Source organism: Heliangelus exortis, chromosome 1, assembly GCF_036169615.1.
Source record: "Heliangelus exortis chromosome 1, bHelExo1.hap1, whole genome shotgun sequence".
Classification (NCBI taxonomy): domain Eukaryota; kingdom Metazoa; phylum Chordata; class Aves; order Apodiformes; family Trochilidae; genus Heliangelus; species Heliangelus exortis.
Genome location: NC_092422.1, coordinates 71,346,038 through 71,364,822, shown reverse-complemented (window position 1 = coordinate 71,364,822; position 18,785 = coordinate 71,346,038). Strand labels below are relative to the sequence as shown.

The following is an 18,785-nucleotide window of genomic DNA, read 5'->3' as shown; positions in this document are numbered from 1 at the left end:
CAGGACAAAATTATCCTCCTTTTTTTTAGCTTATTACTGAACTGTGAAAAGTTTTCTTGAAACAGTCTTCCCACACATTCTGAGAAGGTGGGGTTACTCCCTAATTTGAGCAGAGACCCATAAGACACAAAGTTAGATGCTCGTGCAACTATTTAAATACACATAGTACTCACTGATCGGCTGCGGTTGAATTAATTTAAAAATGAAGTACTAAAATGATCTCTTTCCATAACACGCTGCATGCTCTTGTGACAAAGCCCTAATGTTCACTTTTTGTTTTTTACTGCATCAGCCAGACTCATAACTACGATTCCTAAGAAACTGTGTGAAACAAAAATAATATGTACTAATTAACAATTTTAAAAAAATAATAAAAATTAAGTACTATCTGTAGTGGTGATTAACCCCAGACTGTTTTGCTCGGTCAACAATACAGAATTGTTACATTAGAAGCAGCTGTCAAAAGACGGCTGTTACTAGCAAAAACAATGATAATGAAATTTTGAAGGTACGTCTAAAATTCCATTTAATAGTTTATGTGGCTTTAAATTATTTATATTTAAAAAGCCTAGAGTACGTTTCATACAAGCCCACATTTTCAACCTGAAGAAAAAGAAAAAAATGAGAAGGAGGTCTAAGCTACTTGAAGGGAAAAGTCCATCCCACTGTGGACAGGAACAGTCCATCCTATTTTGTTCTTTGCATTGAATTATCTTTCGGTAAGTATCTTCCACTAAAGTCTCTACTACCAGAAAATATTTATAAACTACTGAGAGGAAAAAAATAGAGTATCGATCTCCAAGCCTGTGCAGTTTCCATATTATTCTGACATCGTGAAGTTCGTAATTTGATGGTACTAATTCCTAGATATTCACAAACACAATTAATAGATAAATCTGTTACATTTTTATAAATGTTTGAGATTGGTTTGATTTTGTTTAGTTGTTTTGTTGTTTTTTTCACATTAAGTCACTACACCTCATATTCTTGTTTTTTTAGAGCTGTTGTTTGTTTGAAAAAAAGATTCAGTTTGTACCATTTCAACCACAAAACGTTCTCATTTTTTTTAAGATAGGAATTATTTGTAATAAATAATAAATCATAGCACCACTACAATGATAGTACACCTTCCCACTGCATCAAGTGTTACATTAAATAAAACTAAGCATATATGGGAAACAAAGTTGTTATCAGTTTAAAGACCTCCTAACTTCAATAAAAAACATGCATTACTTGGACAGTTACCCATAATTTAAATCTGAGGAGCTGCTTCTGAGGATCAGGACTAAATTCCACCCTTTCAAGTAAAATACGAAGATGGGGGGGGGGAGGGGGAGGAAATCCCCATCTTTATAAAGACTAGCAATACTCATGTGGTAAGATCTTTTTCTTTAAAATACTTCTTTATTTAACTTAAGGGAAAAAGAGGGTGGTGATCCTCTGTTGTCAGACTGTTACAACGCACCCCTGTATTAAGACTAATTCCTTATCTGTGCACTAAGCAGCCATTAATCCCTCTTGATTTCAACCGGAGCTGTATACCTATCCCAAGCTTCTGAAAACCAAGCCACTTACTTAGATATGTGTAGTAAAAAATGTTGGCCTCTTAAAAGCACACAGCTTGTACATATGTTAGAACCCAAATTATTAACAACAAAATGAGAATGAGCCATAGCCAATACACAGTCTTAAGTGTCTGTTATAAAAGCACAGAAATAATGAAGTTCAGGTAAGCTTAATGTTTACTTCCATTTAGGTTAAACTCAACAGTCTGATTTTCCCTGACAGCAACCTCAAACAACCTCTGACTTTAGATCTGGATCACTACATGATAAGACCAGTACTTGGTTCCTTAAAATGTAGGCAAGAGAGACATTACCATGTGTATATCCAAATTGCTGGTGGTCCAGCTGAAGCAGCCTACAGCTTTTCCAAAAGCAGTTTAATGCTTCTAAATGTCAGTGACAGTCACAGATATGCAAGAAAGTTTCAAACTGCCTTTGGGAAAAAAATTTTTAGTACGAATTACCTCTTACACTGCTAGGATGGTCTTAAGACTGAAGGTAACAGATGTTATCTCAGTGAGACTGTCCTGGGTTTTGTATCATAATTATACAGTAATATTTCTTGGAGGCAAAAAAAAATTGTTTATAAAGCAGAAACAATAAGAAGCTGAGCCACGTCAAGTCCCAATGACAAAGCAAATTGCTGAAGTGACCAAGTGGCATTACTGTACCACTTGGGAAAACCAATAATGGCACATATAGCTTTAAGAAACCCAAGAAACCAAGCTTCAGGGAAGGAAATAGCATGTACACAAACACTGATAATAAGTAATAATAAACTGCTCATTACATAATGCAGAACCTGCAAGAAATCGTTCTTCATCTGCCTGCCTGCTCACTCAGTATTTTAGTGAAGGCTGCAAGAAATAATCTCCAATATTAAAAAGAAAAAAGAGGGGAAAAAAAAAGGAAAAGAAAAAGAAGGGAAAAAAAAAAAAAAAAAAAAAAAGAAGAAAAAAAAAAAGCTATGGAAGTGGATGGCTTTGTGCAGCTGATTTCATCTGATTTCATCAGAACTCTGAAACATAGGTGCTGGAAACCAGAATAATCAAATGAAAGACTACAAAGCAGACTTAATCCACCACAAAATAAATGAGAAAAAATTCATGTACGTACATGCATTACAAAGCAATCAGAAGAGGAACTCATCATTAGCTCCTTGAGCCAAAAAGTTATCATGCTGAAAACAAAAAAATCTAGTTAGCATAAGTATTTTGATTATGTGATTTCCCCTTTGGAATAAACGAGCAAGAAGGAAGGAGTCAAATTTACTTTGTCCTTTTATAGGCAATTCTTGAAGAAAGTATTGCAACAGTTATAATTTCCAGTATTTCTAAAAATGTTATATTCTCATTACAAAGTGCCGTTAATCTTTATTCTTATGCACACACACAAAAAGGTAAAATACAGTTTATTACATTTCAATCTAAGAGATTAACACATTACTATTTATTTTCATTGGCAGTGTGCCCAAATACCCCAGATCTGCAAGACTGATAGTGAAAAGAAAAATATTTCAGGCCTCAAAGAGAGAGCAGATCTATGGATGCCTGGAATGTGTAAACAGCCAGAGCCTGTTTTACTTCCCACCCCCACACTCACCATACACACCTCCTCTACCCAACCCCTCCTAACATTAGCAAGGAGTGATGTTCTGAAGGAGAGTAGAGAACAGAAATGTAGCCACATCGAGTAAAAAAATTCCTGACATTTTAAGATGCAAGAATTCAGATTTGCTGACACATGATGGTACCATATAAATGGCTGGAGTCTAAAACAAGACTAGCACTGCGTAAGACCTCCCAAAAAAAAACAAAAAGAAAAATCAGTTGAGCGGGTTTCCCATGTAACAGACCTGATAAACACAACCTAAAGGGAATTAAAATGCTCCTCTCTAGATTATTCTTTGTGCAACGAAGAAACTGCCAGATCTGTGTTCTCTCAGAGGATACTGATTACAGCCCTACAAAGGAAAAGGGATGTTTTCATAAAAATCTACCCAATTTAACAAAACTGATGCCAAAATTTAATGTTGGTATAAATTACCTTCTGTGAAAACAAAGATTATTACTTGCATAATGATGCATATACACCCACAAAGTCATAAAAATAGATATCATCACATCCTTAAAAAGTTTACAATATAATTATATCAGTGGGTTTTAATCTCCTTAAATTTGTGGACCGATAAAGATACCTTGTACAGTGAATTTGAACAGAATGACAGTAATTTCCTTTTTTTTCCCCCCACAGATCTCGAAAAAACAGTTCATGTATCCCCTAGCAGCTCCCAAGTTTGAAACTACAGAATCAGACAACTAGTAAATATTACTGCTGATATTTACCTAGTAGCCTTAGTTTCCAAAACCAAACCAAACAAGAACGTATTACACACATTAGGAAAAAAAAAAAAAAAAGCAACTAAAACATCTGAGTAATTGACTGTGTTTGATGGGAAGCTCAGAAAACCTCAGAGAAAAGGGAAAACTTGGAAAAAAAATTAGTATAGAGTTGAACATTGAAAGACAGTTTCACAATGTTGTTTACAAATGATAGGTCACACAGCTCATAGTTTTCCTTTTGCTTCTTTTAATTCTACCATTTTTATGAATGCGTTTGGCTAACATTCAAAAGAACACAGCCATAGACTAATGAGGGCAAAATTCTGGCTCAAAGACACAAGAAAATGATCTGTCAGTAGAATATTTGCAAACAGCTGAAATCAATAAGAAATTCAACCTAACCAAATGTAATGCATACAAACAGAAATTGAAAGACTGCGGCAATTGGCAAGTAACATAAATGATGTTTCAGGCCACAGGGCATGCTTTCTCACATACGTTATCACATTAAATAGGCTGGCAAGACATTTGCTCCACTTGAGACCAGAGAAATAAACAATAATTTACAAAGACAAAAATAACAATTAAGACAACACTAGCAACATAAATAATTGTATATTTATGTAAAATAACTATTTGTAGAATGTTTGAGTCATCAAATGAAATAAAAGTCTGAGTCCAAAAATGTATTTTTAAGGTTAGAAAAATAAACTTAATGCTCCTTCTGCATAATTTTCCCTATCCACTGTTGACAAATACACAGCAACCAACCCAGAGAAGAACAGTAAATTAAAAACCAAACACACCACATCATCAGTAGACAGACATACCAATTCTAGGGTTCTTTTTTGTATTTAGGAGCAGTGGAACTTAAATATTTATTTCTATAACCAGCATCTAACACGAAGGATGAAGGGATGCAATCTGCACTAGCAGGTTTCTGCATTCCAACTGAGCCTCCCTGGTGCTACAGAACCAGCTGCTGGACTCATACCTCCAGAAAGTATCGCTTAGCTGGCTTTCACCACTTGTTTGAGGTGGACTTGGTTCTGCAGTCTTCACAAAGCATTAAGAGTCAGACTGTGGAGATTCATCACAGAACAGATAAGAGAAGATACAGCTCCAGCCTCTGGCCAATGCAAAACGTGTGGGGTGTGTCAAACAGTGTATGGGAAGGCTTACATGTGGTCTTGACAGAGAGTATGGCATTTGTATCCCTTACCCAAAAGACAAGCATCAGGGTGCTGGACCTCACATGTTGGGCTCTTAAATGATAGGTCACAGTTGGCAGAATAGTTTTGAGACGAAATACAACCTAGACCAGCAATGATGACAGTGTCCTGCCACTGCTTGCCAGTTGCTTTATGGGGGGCTGCTGCTAGGGTTTCTTAGATCTTTTGATGTCGGATGGCTTGAAAAACTGAGGGCATCTGACTGACAAAAATCATAGATTCCAACCATTCACCTACGCAGGTCACTTTTCAGCGTATGCATCTGCAGCCTCCAACTGCTCAGTCTTTCACTTTACACCACAAAATGTTAAGCCTAAGTAAATTTCAACACAGATCCTGTACATTTTAAAACAACTGGGCTTTAAATCACAACTTCATGTTTGTCAGCTACAGAAACTTCAAAGAACACTGTGAGGATTCAGATAAGAATGGTATTCAAAACAGTCATGGAAGTTATGCCATACAAAAAAGACTACTTATGTGAGCTAGGGGAAAGAAAGGGACAAGACAGCCTCTGCTTCATTACAAGAATACTGACCGTCAGGACAAAACTAAAATCACACACATCATCTGTCACTTTAAAAAAAACTCAGAAATGTTTACTTATCAGTGAAGAATCTGTACTGCCATCACATAAGGCCTGATCCTGGAAGTCTCCTGCACACGCCAAATACGTTTTTGCAGCATCAGACCACAGCTATAACAGGATTTGCTGAATGTTCAGAACACAAATCTATCATGAACTCTGTCCTTGCTGGCATTACTTGTGTATTGTGGTGTTGACAAAAAGAAAAATGATGAAACACAAAAAATATCCATTAAAACAAAACTCGTAAACTTTACTGCAAACTCCATTTAAAAAAAAAAAAAAAAATTAACAGCAATTACAAACATCAGAAAAGCCCAAGAGAGGTTTGTTCAGCAGCAATCTAATACCCTAAGCCCAACTCTGTGAGCCAAGAACTAACTTATGGATTAACTGAAGATTAACAAATGAGAGTAATCATTACTTCTAACTCCAAACTGACCACCGAAGGGGAGATAATTTTTTTCGTAATTTTGTTTTGATACTTCACTATCCTAATTTATAATTTTGTGGAAAATGTGATCGTACTTTAGTAAGTAGCATTTTACATTCACTCTTTTTAATAAAGTAGCAACAAAATAAACTGACAACATGTTTTGATCTTAAAAATTCTTCAAAAGGAGTCATTAATGAAATCTTCATAGTAGTTCTGTAGCTTGGTAGGCAGATAAATGATTGCCATTCCATTTCTAGATGTGGAAAGGAATGTCCTATCAATTGCCTTATAAAGATGTTGAGAAACATATTTTTCTCTTAATAGATATATATTCAAATTCACCTAAAAAAAAAAAGAAAAAGGAAATGCTGTACTTCAAAATAATCTCATGTCAATATGAATATATTCATAAGCAAACACCTCATAATCTTACACTTTTTAAGTATGTACAGGAACTATATATTTTAAGTAATAGGAAATGACATTTCTTTCTTTCACACTGGACTCCATGTACATAAACACCTGCTATGCACAAAACCTTATCTACAAAGCCACCATTCACTGAGTATGATCAAATTGACAATGTATAATTGAGTTTAACACATTGCCATTAGAAAACGCAGAACCTTTCAATGTCTCAGGTGGTTTTGTAACCCAAAGTATAGGTTGTTGGTAATGTAACAGATGCCATGAAGAATATATTGTTTACCTTAAACAAAATTTAAAATAAAAATTTTCCAGCAGCAAGCACATCCACATACAAGCACGCAAAACATTAGAAATTCAGGCACACTGAAAAAGCTACTGGTGTAACCACAAACAGATATTAGAAAATTAACCACATACCAAATATACTAGGATCACAACACTGAAGAAATGCACAAGAGTAAGTGTTTTGAAGCCATGCCATCTTAACCAAGAAAAAAAACCATACTATTCAGAGAATTCCTAAAAAATCTGCATTGTCTACCTGACAGTCAGCAGATGAAAACCCAGTGGAGTCTAGATTTGAGGTAACCTACCCTACTCTTCCTCCTTGTAAACTGCCCATCAGGGCCTAAGATACATTCTATTTTTTACTTAATCTCTGCCAAGCATTACAAGCAAAACATGATGGTGGTCTCCCAGAAAAGTTGATCACGTTCATCAGCAGTGAAAGCAATCATTATGTAAATGCTTTAGTAAATTGGAGCTGTATGTAATTAACAGATTCTTTACTTCCACTCTTGATACTGTATTTAGGGACATCCTTGCAGCTTGCCTTACGTTTTTTTTTAAGCACATAAAATCCTGTGAGAATGAAGCTGGATGAATTTTTAAGACACACTGTCATGTAGTACTGTTAAACTAATTGGCTCATTTAAATTAACTGGTTATGTAAGATACTTACTGATACAAGCAGAATTATCAGACCTAAGCATGTTTGGGTTTTTAATATAAAACCAGATTCCTACAAATACAAATGACCATTGTTAATGAATTATAACACCATCAGCCTAAAAAAACAGAAATAAGATGAAATGAAAATAAAAGAAACCTTGAATCCATTTCATAGAATGACAGAAAAAATCTGTGTCTTGTGAACAACACAGTGTTGTTTAAAATGGACCTGCTTCTGTCCCTCACTTTCATTTGGAGAACTGGGATAGGAAGAAAGATGTGTGCCTCACCAGAATAATCCTCAGGCCTGCCTTTTTTCTGTGCTTTCCCCACTACATTATTTTAGTTTAAAAATCAACAAATTCAGAAGTAAATGACATTAACTACATAAAACTATGGAAACTCTTACATTAAAAAGGGACAAAACTCAAAACTGTAAAATAAAAAACAGCAGTCAAAATTAAGGTACAGTCAGAGAGCTGAATGCATATAATTGGCAGCATTACAAATGCCTTCTGAAAAAAAATCAAAAGATTTGATGCGTTGCAATCAATTCTGTAACCAAATAACTTCCTAGAGGTCTAATTCATGTGTGCATGTAAATAGGCACAAGAAGAGTTAAGTTGCTTTTGTGACTGTAAAAAGCACCAGATAGATATCCTTGGAAACTAATCCCCACAACATGAACAGCCACTGTTTGTGCTTGGATTCTGTCCCCTACCTTGTCATCAAAGCTCATCTGTGGAGAATGCTCAGGAAGAGGGCAATTATTTAGCCTCAATCTCTCTGTTGAGACCAGGGTTTAAATTTTACTCCTAACAGCAACCAAAAAACTAAACAGGGCTGTTTAAAAAGCACAGTACCCACTCCTGAGTTTGCCACGTTTCAGCAAGCACACAATTAAAGGGTGCTGCACCTCTGCCTTCTCCCAGTACCTGACACCCAGCCTGCTTCAGTCATTTGCTGGCTCTGCACCACCTCAGGTGCTGCTTACTGGAGCCTGAGCACATGCTAGTCCAGGGTTTCAGTGCCTACCCACCATGCTCCAGCACCATTCTCCAACCTCAGGGTGATTCTTTTTGTCTCCAAAGCTACTTTTTGGACTACTGAAGGCTACCTCCATGTGTGTCCGTCTGTGTGCTTTCACATACACACCACATACTACCACTGTAGTTCATTTTAACCAATTAATATTTGTGAGACTGATTACTGCTGAGCAATCCCAACTGAGATGATGCACCAACAAAAGTCTTAGTATGAATGGGGGTCTGAACATGCACATATCACCTATCAGTACCAACTACACCCGCTGGCATAGACAACAAGCGACCTGTAGCTGCTAAATGACACAGCAACTATCATACGATTGTAACAATTCCTATTTGTAAGTTATCAACATACATGGATTTTCAAACAGTACGTATTTTTCCTTCCCTTTATAAAAAGCTCGTGTATTTATTAACCATAGAGCATGAAGACCAACTATTTTGAAAGAATATCTTTCCAATGATTTTGCTGTAGGCTACAGAGTCATGTTCAAACTGGCACGAGCTCATCAGTGGACATTTCTGAGCATTAAATGCAACAACAGCTGCACACATGTTCATCATAATAATGCAACAGCATCCTTTCAGCAGTGCTATCATAACGTGATTATTCTGTTCAGAAATACAAATCATAAACACTTTGCTTCACTCTTGAACTGTGGAGAATATTCTTCAGAGTCTCCACTCAGTGGCAGAGGATTAATGATGAACTGGCAGTGCTACACAGCAGAAACTGAAGTTGTACATCCACTGCAGTTTGCTGCCTCCAAAAAGGAGCACAACAAAGGTATTTCTGCAGAATGACAACAGGAATCTATCCACCAAAAGAAAATCCTCTTTGCTTTCTTGAAGATAATGGAAATCTTGGAAATACTTTCCAAGTATTTTTAATGCCTAAGGGAAAACCTTGCTTCTCTGCTGCATTAATAATTTATTGCAAGTATGGGAAAGTTGTGTTTCAATCAGGAGCAAAAAAAAAAAAAATCACATCTGATGTTAACCACATCTTTCCACCTAACAGAATTATGATCTTATGTGAGAAAATGCATTCTAAACCCCACTACAAAGAAGTAGGAGGTTAAAGTGTAACTAAGAATTAGCAGATCAGATGAAATTTAGGTCCGTAAATGCAATCATGTTTTGAATGGCAGTGGAGCAACGTATAGAGAAACCGTTACATATTAATGGAGAACACTGCCTTTTAAAAAGCTTTGTTCCACCCTCCAACGGCAAAGAGTCAATAAAACTCAGCACTTAATTAGACAAAAGTATTTTGATGAGTACATATATAATTATTACACATTATTAGTGCTACTCATCTGTTCATAAATAGGCCAACAGTCATAGGCCAACAGCATCAAGAAGAACTATTCTGTCCACATGTTTAGTGTACTGTACAAATTCTCACTGAAAGTGAGATTCAACACCCAAGCCAAATGGTATTTATGCAATACATTTAGTTCAAATACTAAAACAATTGTTTCTACATACTACAGTACTATTACAATGATTTTTTTTTTACCAGACGGACACCATGAGTTTCTTGGCATAAAATTCTAACTTCATATATAATTATGATTTTTACATGAACTCCAATTTAAATAGGAGAAGCAGACATGTATTGACTGTCAGCCACTGACAAATACAGAAGATCAAGAAATGGGGTTAAACACTGTTATGCCCCTTTTATTGCATACAGTCAACAAAATTATAAAAATGAAAGCCAAATCATCAGATGCACTTACCCCCCAAGCCTCTTTTCCTACTGCAGTCATATCTACAACCCAGAGCAAAGAAAGGGTCTGGTGACTGGTACCTGGACAGTGGATTACAGAGGCAATATACAGACTGCACGTACACCCATGAACTCTTCTCTCCTCAAGCAACAACTGGAGAAATCCAATGCCTACTGCTAGAGTCCAATATTTTTAAAGCATCAGTATCACTTAAACTGAACACAAACATGTAAAAGCAATACAAAATGCCTGTGCTCCTTAACCTTCAAAATTATCCACGTATCCAACTTGCATTCAGGTAAGCCTGCAGAAGCAATTTTTTATATTTCTATGGAATTACTAAATTAGTAACTATTACTTGTAAATCTCTGCTAGGATAAGATCTCTACACAGGAAGAAAACTATCAAGAAATGATGACCCTGCCTTATGAGACTGAGCACCTCTCTTCAATTCCATTTAGCTTTTATACTAACTTCAGGAGGCTTCTTCATAAAACAAAATGCCATCAATGATTCTTAAATTATATTCCATTATATGAATGACTAGACTGGCACAAAAACAAACTAAAAAAAAAACAAACCCAAAACAAAACACAACCACAGACAAAAATATTCTCATCTACCAAAGAGAAGAAAAATAACCCCATTTTTTCCATTTTGACATTTGTTATGACAAATTATGTATTGTCAGAAAGGCTGTTAGTTCTACATAGAGCAGTAGCTCCTATGTTTTTGTTTAATTTCAACCAACTTATCCAAGTAGGCCATTTGGTTGAAACCTATAAATGGCACCCAGGGGGTCTGGGTACTTGCTGTAAAGAGGTCAGCTATTTCCTTCTAACTAAAAATAGGCAAAATGAGGGAGGGGAAGAGGGAATGTAGTTTAATTTAGCAACTGAGAAAAAGTTTACAAAATTACTTCCATCCTGCTTCATAATGAAGATTATGAAAAAATGGAATCTGCCCTCGAGAGTTAGAAAACTTTGATCATTTTATAGGCAGGCTGGTGTACATAATTTAAAGTAATAGTGGGAATTAAAAGAGTAACAGTAAAGAGAATGCAGAGTACAGACAGCACGTCAGGCAGGCAAAGGGACGCCCATACCCTCTGCATGCAGAGCAACCCCATGTATCAGCAGCAGCACTGCCAGGTGTTAACAACTCTCCTCTCTCCTTCCAGCTGAGGTCATGCTGTTCTCCCACACTATAATCAGCTGCTGTTCCCCTGAGTCAGTTTTTCCCACCATTTACCCTCCTGGCTTCTTGTCTCCCTCACTTACTCACATTACAACCTTTTCAGGGCAAGAACCATCATCCACAATATTCCCAAAATGGCCCTGATTTGAATGGGAGCCCCTTGGCACTACTAAAATATAAACAACGCTGGTTCAGTATCGACTACAGCATTAATTCTAACACTGGTCTCTAACAGAAGCCAACAGAAAACAGCAAGATCTAATGGCACCAGAGCACGCACCCACGCCCTACCTATAGCCACTGCCGGGCTGAAGCCTCCACCATGAAACTAATCCAGTGTATCGCTACAGCTATCACACTGATAGCTTCACTACTGAGAAACAACATCCCCTCTGTGCCCGAGGACATTCTCCTCTGCCACTTCCAAGCTCAGGGATGTAGGCCTTTAGTGACTGCTGCTACCGGGGGAATCTCCTCCTTTCAGGAAGCTTTTCCACAAGGTATGGCAGCAAGAGGACAACAGGTCTACTTCTGGCCCTACTGCCATGGAAGCGTGAAAATCCCATCTGTAAATAAATGGAGGGACCAATACAGGACAAATTGGCAGAGCAGAAGCCTTACAACTGCAAGCACAGACACGTCCCCCCTCCCCTATACCTAATTTCTTTTCGGTCTTTTGATACTCTTCTTGTTGAGCATGAAGGACACTTGCCACTCACTGAAAAGAAGAACCAGTAGCACAACGCAGAGCAGTGGCTTGACAGACAACATTGGAGTTGTATTATTTCATCAGGTGGGGGAAGGGCAGAGGATGTATTCAGATGACAACTTATCTGCAAAGGAGGATTTTTTTTTTGTCCTACACAACGTACCTATGAGACGCAGTTGTGTAGTTACCAGTGTTTACATGAATGTGTAATGTTCAATCCTCTTTGCTTCTGAAACAAACCTTTTCATCTTAGGGAGGGAAAAAATAACCTTGGTTGTTGGTTTGCTCACTGAAGGTGTTAAACTGAGATGACTACAACAGCCATGCACAAATCTCCACCACTTGTACCATTTATTGTGTATAGTCCAAGAAGGGTTCAATGTATTTTTAAAGTGATAGCATCCTCCCCCTCTTATTTTCCTTCTTCCTCCCACCCACCCCCTCTACAAACCTTCTGTGGAAAAGCTTCTTTTTTTTACTATCACTGTTGAGATACTGCAATTATCCATAGTTGTTTAATTAAAAAAAAAAAAAAAAAATCAACAAAAAAGAACCCAAACCAACACTGACACCCAGTAGGACAACCCTGCTCTCTTGCCAACAACATCTGCTACCACAGAATGAATGTATTTGCTTCAAAACCTGCCCAGTGTCTGTATTTGACAGTACACTAACTGCAGGACAGGAAGAGGCCTAAATCCCACATGTGTAGCCACATGGTAAGCAAGGTATATTATGTTAAAGCTTGCACACGCCACCCAAGCAGTTTCAGTTAAAAAAACTGCTAATAAATAGGCTAAGGGAGAAAAATATTACAATATATTTGTCATGAGAAAAGACCTTTTATGTATTAACTACAATCCGATTTTCCTCTGGCACAAAGTATTTGTTTTCATACTATTAGCTTAAAATAACCAGTCTTGAAATTTTAATTTTATCCTCCATTTTATTCAAATCATCACTTGAGGAGCGTTCTTTTCGGTGGAGCATTTCATTTTTCTGCAACATTATGCTGCAATATTTTCTTTTTCCGTGAAACACTCAATGAGCTCCAGACACCAGACAGTTCGGTTCCCCTCCCCCACCAACACACACACACACATGCAGACTTTTAAGACTTGTGTGCGTTGAGAAAGGAAAAACGCTGTACAAATCCTCGTGGAGAAGAGCGAGAGACATGTCAAGACAACATAAAAGGAAGCTTTTATTCAGTCTAAACACCGACTTCGAGAAATTAACATGCAACCCCAACTTTTCGGGTGTGGCTTTGTGTTTTTTCCCCATTCTGTACTGTGCAGGATGTCTCCTCGAGAACCCAACAACGTATCATTAAATAGGTCAAGGGTCACTCGCTTTACATCACACCACACCAATATTGAGCCGCACACAGCACCAAACCGACACATCCCGGACCAACCGCTGAGATTAAACCAGCACCACCACAAAATGGGGAACAGGCACGGGCCAGGTGACAGCAGCCAAGTGAAAGGTGCCCACCAACCTCCCGCTGCCCTGCAGGAACCCCACCGAGTCTGGGCACGTCGGCCGGGAACACACCGCCTGTGCAACAGGTCTCTGCAGCCCCGCAGCTCCCTGCCTCCAGCACCCAGCCCCCCACCGCCTCCTCCCCCACTCCCATGGGGGCTCCCCGGCTGCACCACCGCCCCTCCGGCAGCGCCGGTAACGGGGCTGGCAGCAGTGCACATCACCCAGGGGGACGATGTGGGGGGGCGAGTGGGGGGATTCACTTGTTTACCTACTTGGAAGGAAACTTCGATGTACGGGAGCGATCGGCCCCTCCGCCCGCTGCTGATTCAAGCCCTGGCGATGAATGGGATCCCCTCCCCCACCCGGGCTCTGCAAACTCCACACTTGAGCGAGAATACCTCTCATTTCCCCCCCCCCTCCCCCCCCCCCCCGAGCACTTCTCCTTTTTATTTTTAAATAGAAAAACACATTAAAAGACTATCTCAGAAGTAGGGAACCGCTCCAGAAACTGACCACCCCACCCCCACCCCTCCAGCGCCGGCCCCGGCCCCCGGGGTCGGTCTGTTCTGATGGGTGGAGGGGGAGGGGGGAAGGGGGACAGTTGAAAGCACAAACGGCAGCCCCCCACACAGCCCCCCGGCCCAGCGCTAAAAAAAACAATAAAAAACAAACAAAAAAAGCGCCCCAAAACACCTAAAAAAAAACCCGAAAAACAAATCCAACCAGCAACCCCCCCAAAACAAACAGACCCCAAAACACCCGGGGTCAAAAAACTTCGTCATAACAGGCAGCGGCTGAAGGCCACCCCACCCCACCCCCCCGGGCGGGTCAACACAACGAGCCAGGGCAGGCTGGGGAGGGGGGTGGCCGGGGGGCAGTGGGCCCCGGCCCCAAGGCTATGCTCGACTCGGGGGGCTGCACCGGAGAAGGACGTTTGTCACCTCGGTTCGCCTAAGAGAGGGGAGAAAAAAAGGAAAAAAAAAAAAAAAAAAAAAAAAAAAGGGAAAAAAAAAAAAGGGAAAAAAAAAAAAAAGGAAAGAGGAAGAAAAAAAAAAAAAAAAAAAAAAGGGTCCCCAGGATGAATAATCCGCCTCGGAAACTCACCTCGCTCAGCGGGCGTTAAAGGCACAGCTCCCGCGGGCGGCGGGGGAAAGCCTCAACTTCTGCGGGCGGCGCTGGCAGAGACTTTCCCTCACTTGCCGCGCATGGTGCAACTCCTCTTCCCCCGGGGTCCCGGCCAGCCTGCGAGGAGACTGTAAATCCCCCCTCGCCGCCGCCGCCGCCGCCGCCGCACACGCCTCCTCCTCCCCCTCCGCGCACACAGGCGGCACAAGGAAGTCCCGGAGAGTGGGAAGGGGAAAACGGAAAGTTTTGGGGCGGAATGGCGGTCAGGAGGTGCCGCCGCTCGGCGCGGCTCCGCCGGCGGGGGGCGGTTGGCGGGGCCGGTGCGGGCGCGCGGCGGCGGCGGGAGCGGCGCTGAGGGGAACCGGCCGCACCCGGGGCCCGCCGCCGCCGCCGCTGCTGCTACCAGCGCCGGGGCGGGAGGGAGATGGAGGGCGGGGGCACCGGGGTGGTGAGGGTGGGCGAGAGGCGCCGAGCTCGGTGCGGCGAGGAGGGTCGGGGTGTGGGGACAACCTGCCGCGCCCTGCCCCCCGGGGTCCCGCACACCCCCAGGCACACACAGGGACGAAGCAGCTTGGGGCGCGGCGGTGGCTGCCCCCGGTCGCCGCCGCCGGCTCTCGGGGCGCCCTCAGGTGACTCCCGCCACCCGCTCCCACGCGTTATTCTGGGTGCGCTTGTGCTGGTAGTGACAACCCCACGGACACCTCTCCCCGCGACAACAACGCGGTGGCAAAACCAACACCCCTACGCACACGGAGGAACAGCCTCCGCCCTTCCCCCTCCCGCTTCCCACCCGGGAGTGCGGCCTTAACCTTGTGCCAGCCCGGCGGCTGCCGGTGGGGCCGCTCCCCCGCCCCGCTCGCCACGCACGTAGGGCGCCCGCAAGCACCGGGCCCCGCGCACAGGCTCCCGCCGGCCCGCGGCCGTTATCACTGTTTATCATCGACAGCGTTAAGTTTGACCGAACCCGGTTCTGCTGCAGAGGCTGGGCCGGGCCGACACCGAGACGGGCTGAGGGGCCGAGCCCTCACGCAGATAACCGAGAGAAAGAAACGTTATTATTGTATTCATGTTATTATATTATTAATGCCATTATTAATGATACTAGGTTCTGCTCACACGGCAGCGGGCAGGGTACAACGCTCCCCGGGGCACAAAGGGCGCTCTCCACATATGCTCCCCCGCACCATCACCCCCGCTCTGCGGGCCTGGGGGTGGAGGGGGAGTGGGGGGTGCGAAGCGGCCGGGCTGCGGGCAGCCCCCAGGACTGGGAGTGGGGGAGGCGAGCCCAGGGGCCTCCACTGCTGTGAATCAGCAGAAAACGCCTTTATTGCTCACGGAGCGGGGGGGAGAAATGCAACACCCGCGGGCAGAAACACCGCTGCTCTTCAGCCATGCCCCCCGTGTCCGTGTGTCCCTGTTCCCCACCCCCCCACTCCTCCCCCACCATCCCGGGGCGGCAGAAGAGCGCTGAGCCCGGCGCCGGGCGGATGATGCAACGCGGCCCCTGCTCCATGTGCTTCCCCTCCCCCGCACCGGCCGCGGCGGCGGGCGCCGGGCTCCCGTTGTTTTTTTCCGCCTGGAGGGTCACCCGGCGGCTGATTGATTCTCCTTTCGCCCTGCTCCGTCATTCCGGGTTGGAAAGTAAATAACAAGTTGACATCATTACCGCGCTCCGCAGTGCCCCGCCGAGCCGATACCGCGCACCGACGAGTAGCTGCGCACTCAAAAATACACACGCTCACACGCATCCCCCCCGACACCGCCACCGGGCCCGCTACCCCACCCCCATCCCCCCCCACGGACCCCCTGGCACTGCGGGGCCCGGTGCAGCCCCCTACCCCACTCTCTAACCCGCCACCGTCTCGTACCTCCGCAGAACCGCTCGCAAAGGGCCGCCGCAATGTTTTTCTGGCTATGGAGACCCCAACCCCCACTCCCCACCCAGCCCCCCCACCCCCCGGCCTCATGGCTAATGTCATGCCAATAATATGATTATCTGGATGTTGCCGGGGTGTCTGTCTCGGTGGGCTCGTCCTGGTTGGTGACAGCAAGGCTGAAGCAGCCCGCAAAAGTCATGTTTATTATTGTTTCAGGATTATTTTTTTTTTTCCCAAGTGACCTTTCCACTTTTTTTTTTTTTCTTTTCCAGTCGTATTTTGACATTAAAGAGAATTTCATGCTCGTTATACATTTAGCCCAAAGCCTACGTATGTGCTGTCACTGAGAGTTCATATGGAAAAATATGATGTCAGCCGAGGCAGCACAACAAAGATCATTGCTACATACATCCATGTGTGTGTTGAAATGAGAACACTAATGAGAACACTGGAAACACTGGGAAACGTTATTGTGGGGTAAATGGGATTCATAGTCATATTCCCAGCCTAGAGATAGCTGCGCCAGCATTTAGGCAGACAGACAAGCAAATATTTTCCGTTCTAAATAACCTCCCATTTGATTTTTTTTTTTTTTTTCCTAAAGCAAAACTTACATTAGGTTTGCATTACTTAACAATGTAAACAAACAAAAACCCCCTCCAGATTTACAGTGAGACAGCTCTGAATCTTTTCAGTTCTTGTGCTTTTCGTTTGCCTGCTTGCTTTTTAAGCCCTGTGGGCTTCCAAGTCAGGTAAACCCATCAGAATACGGTCCCAAGTCAAGGCAAGCAGCTACAGAGGCTTGGTCGCCCAGGAAGGAGGCTGGGACCATTCCCCCTTTTTCTGCCTTCTACAGAGAGCGATGAAGCTCTCACCCCTCCCTCTGCTTGCCCAGCGCCTCGCTGCCCATCTCAGCACCGGGATGGTGTAGCTGGAGCTCCGGGGGGGATGCGTAGGGAAGGGGGGATGTCCCGGGAAGCAGGCTCCAGTGAGGGGTAGGTGTGTGTTTGTCACTGCTTAGAAGCAGCACATCCTCGTCCTGCTCCGCCTGGATAGTCTGGCCATATCCCCACTACGTGGAAAAAGCCTCCAGGTCCCAAGCTGGGCATCGGGACATCTTATCCCCTGCCACATGTGCCCTTCCACTGAGCGGGCAGGGGGACAGAACTAGGCAAGGGCAGACGGGGCCACCCAAGGCACGGTGATGGCAGGGGAATCAAACTGCAGTTTCTTAGGGATGCCGTGAAGTGACTGTGACTCTTGTTCAGTGGGCACAACAGCTTCCCAGCAGCAGAGCAGTGTGAGGCCTGCAGGAAGCACGGCAAGCAGGAGAGGGCAAGGATGAATGAAGGGCTCCAAATGCTGAATCCTCCTCGCTTTCCAAACCTCACTTTCTGAACCTGTTCCCAGGGCTGATCCGACATGTAGCCTGTAGGTAGCTGTGCCTGAGCAGCAGCAGAGGCAGGCATGGTGTGAGCTGTGCCAGGAAGGCAGGCAGGCTGCAGCTAGCCCCTTGGGAGATGAGGTTAAATATTGATGCAACGCTTGCCCAGAACTTAAATTCTAGTCTATCAAGGAAGAGGGTTTTTTTCAAGCTCTTCTTGACTAACGGGAGCAGCACAGAGCCCATGAGAAAGGCTTGGTTGTTTTTTTTTTTAATTAAAATTAAAAAAAAAAAAATTCCCAACTTTAAAGTTAAGGTAGGGTAAAAGATATGAGTGAATTATTGCTCTGGCCATTACCGTAATTCTGGCCTTTATGTATCAGAAGACCCCAAAGAGACCACATATAAAAGAAATCTCCAGGTTTTTTGTCATCTTATTTTTTTATTTCATAACTCATGATGGAGTGATGGTGATCAGCAGCACTGCTGCGGCCCTGCAGCTCCAAACTAAGGAAGCCAGAGTCGTGTTTTCTTACTGTCATTAAAATGAAAGCTCAAACCTGAAACAATCAAAGTAAAGAGCTAGTAGGGTTGGCCTACTGTGGAGATAATGGGATCATAAGACAAAATATTTTGCATTTTAAAAGATGAAAGCCATTGTTATTTTTCTAGTACTTCATCA

General features: G+C 42.8%; 1 protein-coding gene and 1 long non-coding RNA gene across 4 annotated transcripts in view; one reads left to right on the top strand and one right to left on the bottom strand.

Moving 5' to 3' along the window:
* The window catches only part of TBL1X (transducin beta like 1 X-linked), a 199,025-nt gene extending 183,770 nt beyond the window's left edge, over positions 1-15,255 (bottom strand). For 2 of the 3 annotated variants that reach the window (XM_071747834.1, XM_071747850.1), the window contains exon 1: positions 14,822-15,254. The gene's annotated coding sequence lies outside the window, so the exon portion shown is untranslated. Of the gene's footprint in view, positions 1-14,821 lie in introns of all 3 variants that reach the window. The other variant, XM_071747860.1, reaches the window with a different exon arrangement.
* LOC139797891 (uncharacterized) lies at positions 13,545-14,208 on the top strand. The gene is made up of 2 exons (XR_011726616.1): positions 13,545-13,800; positions 13,997-14,208. It is a non-coding gene; the product is annotated as an uncharacterized lncRNA (long non-coding RNA).
* Positions 15,256-18,785: the final 3,530 nt, after the last annotated feature.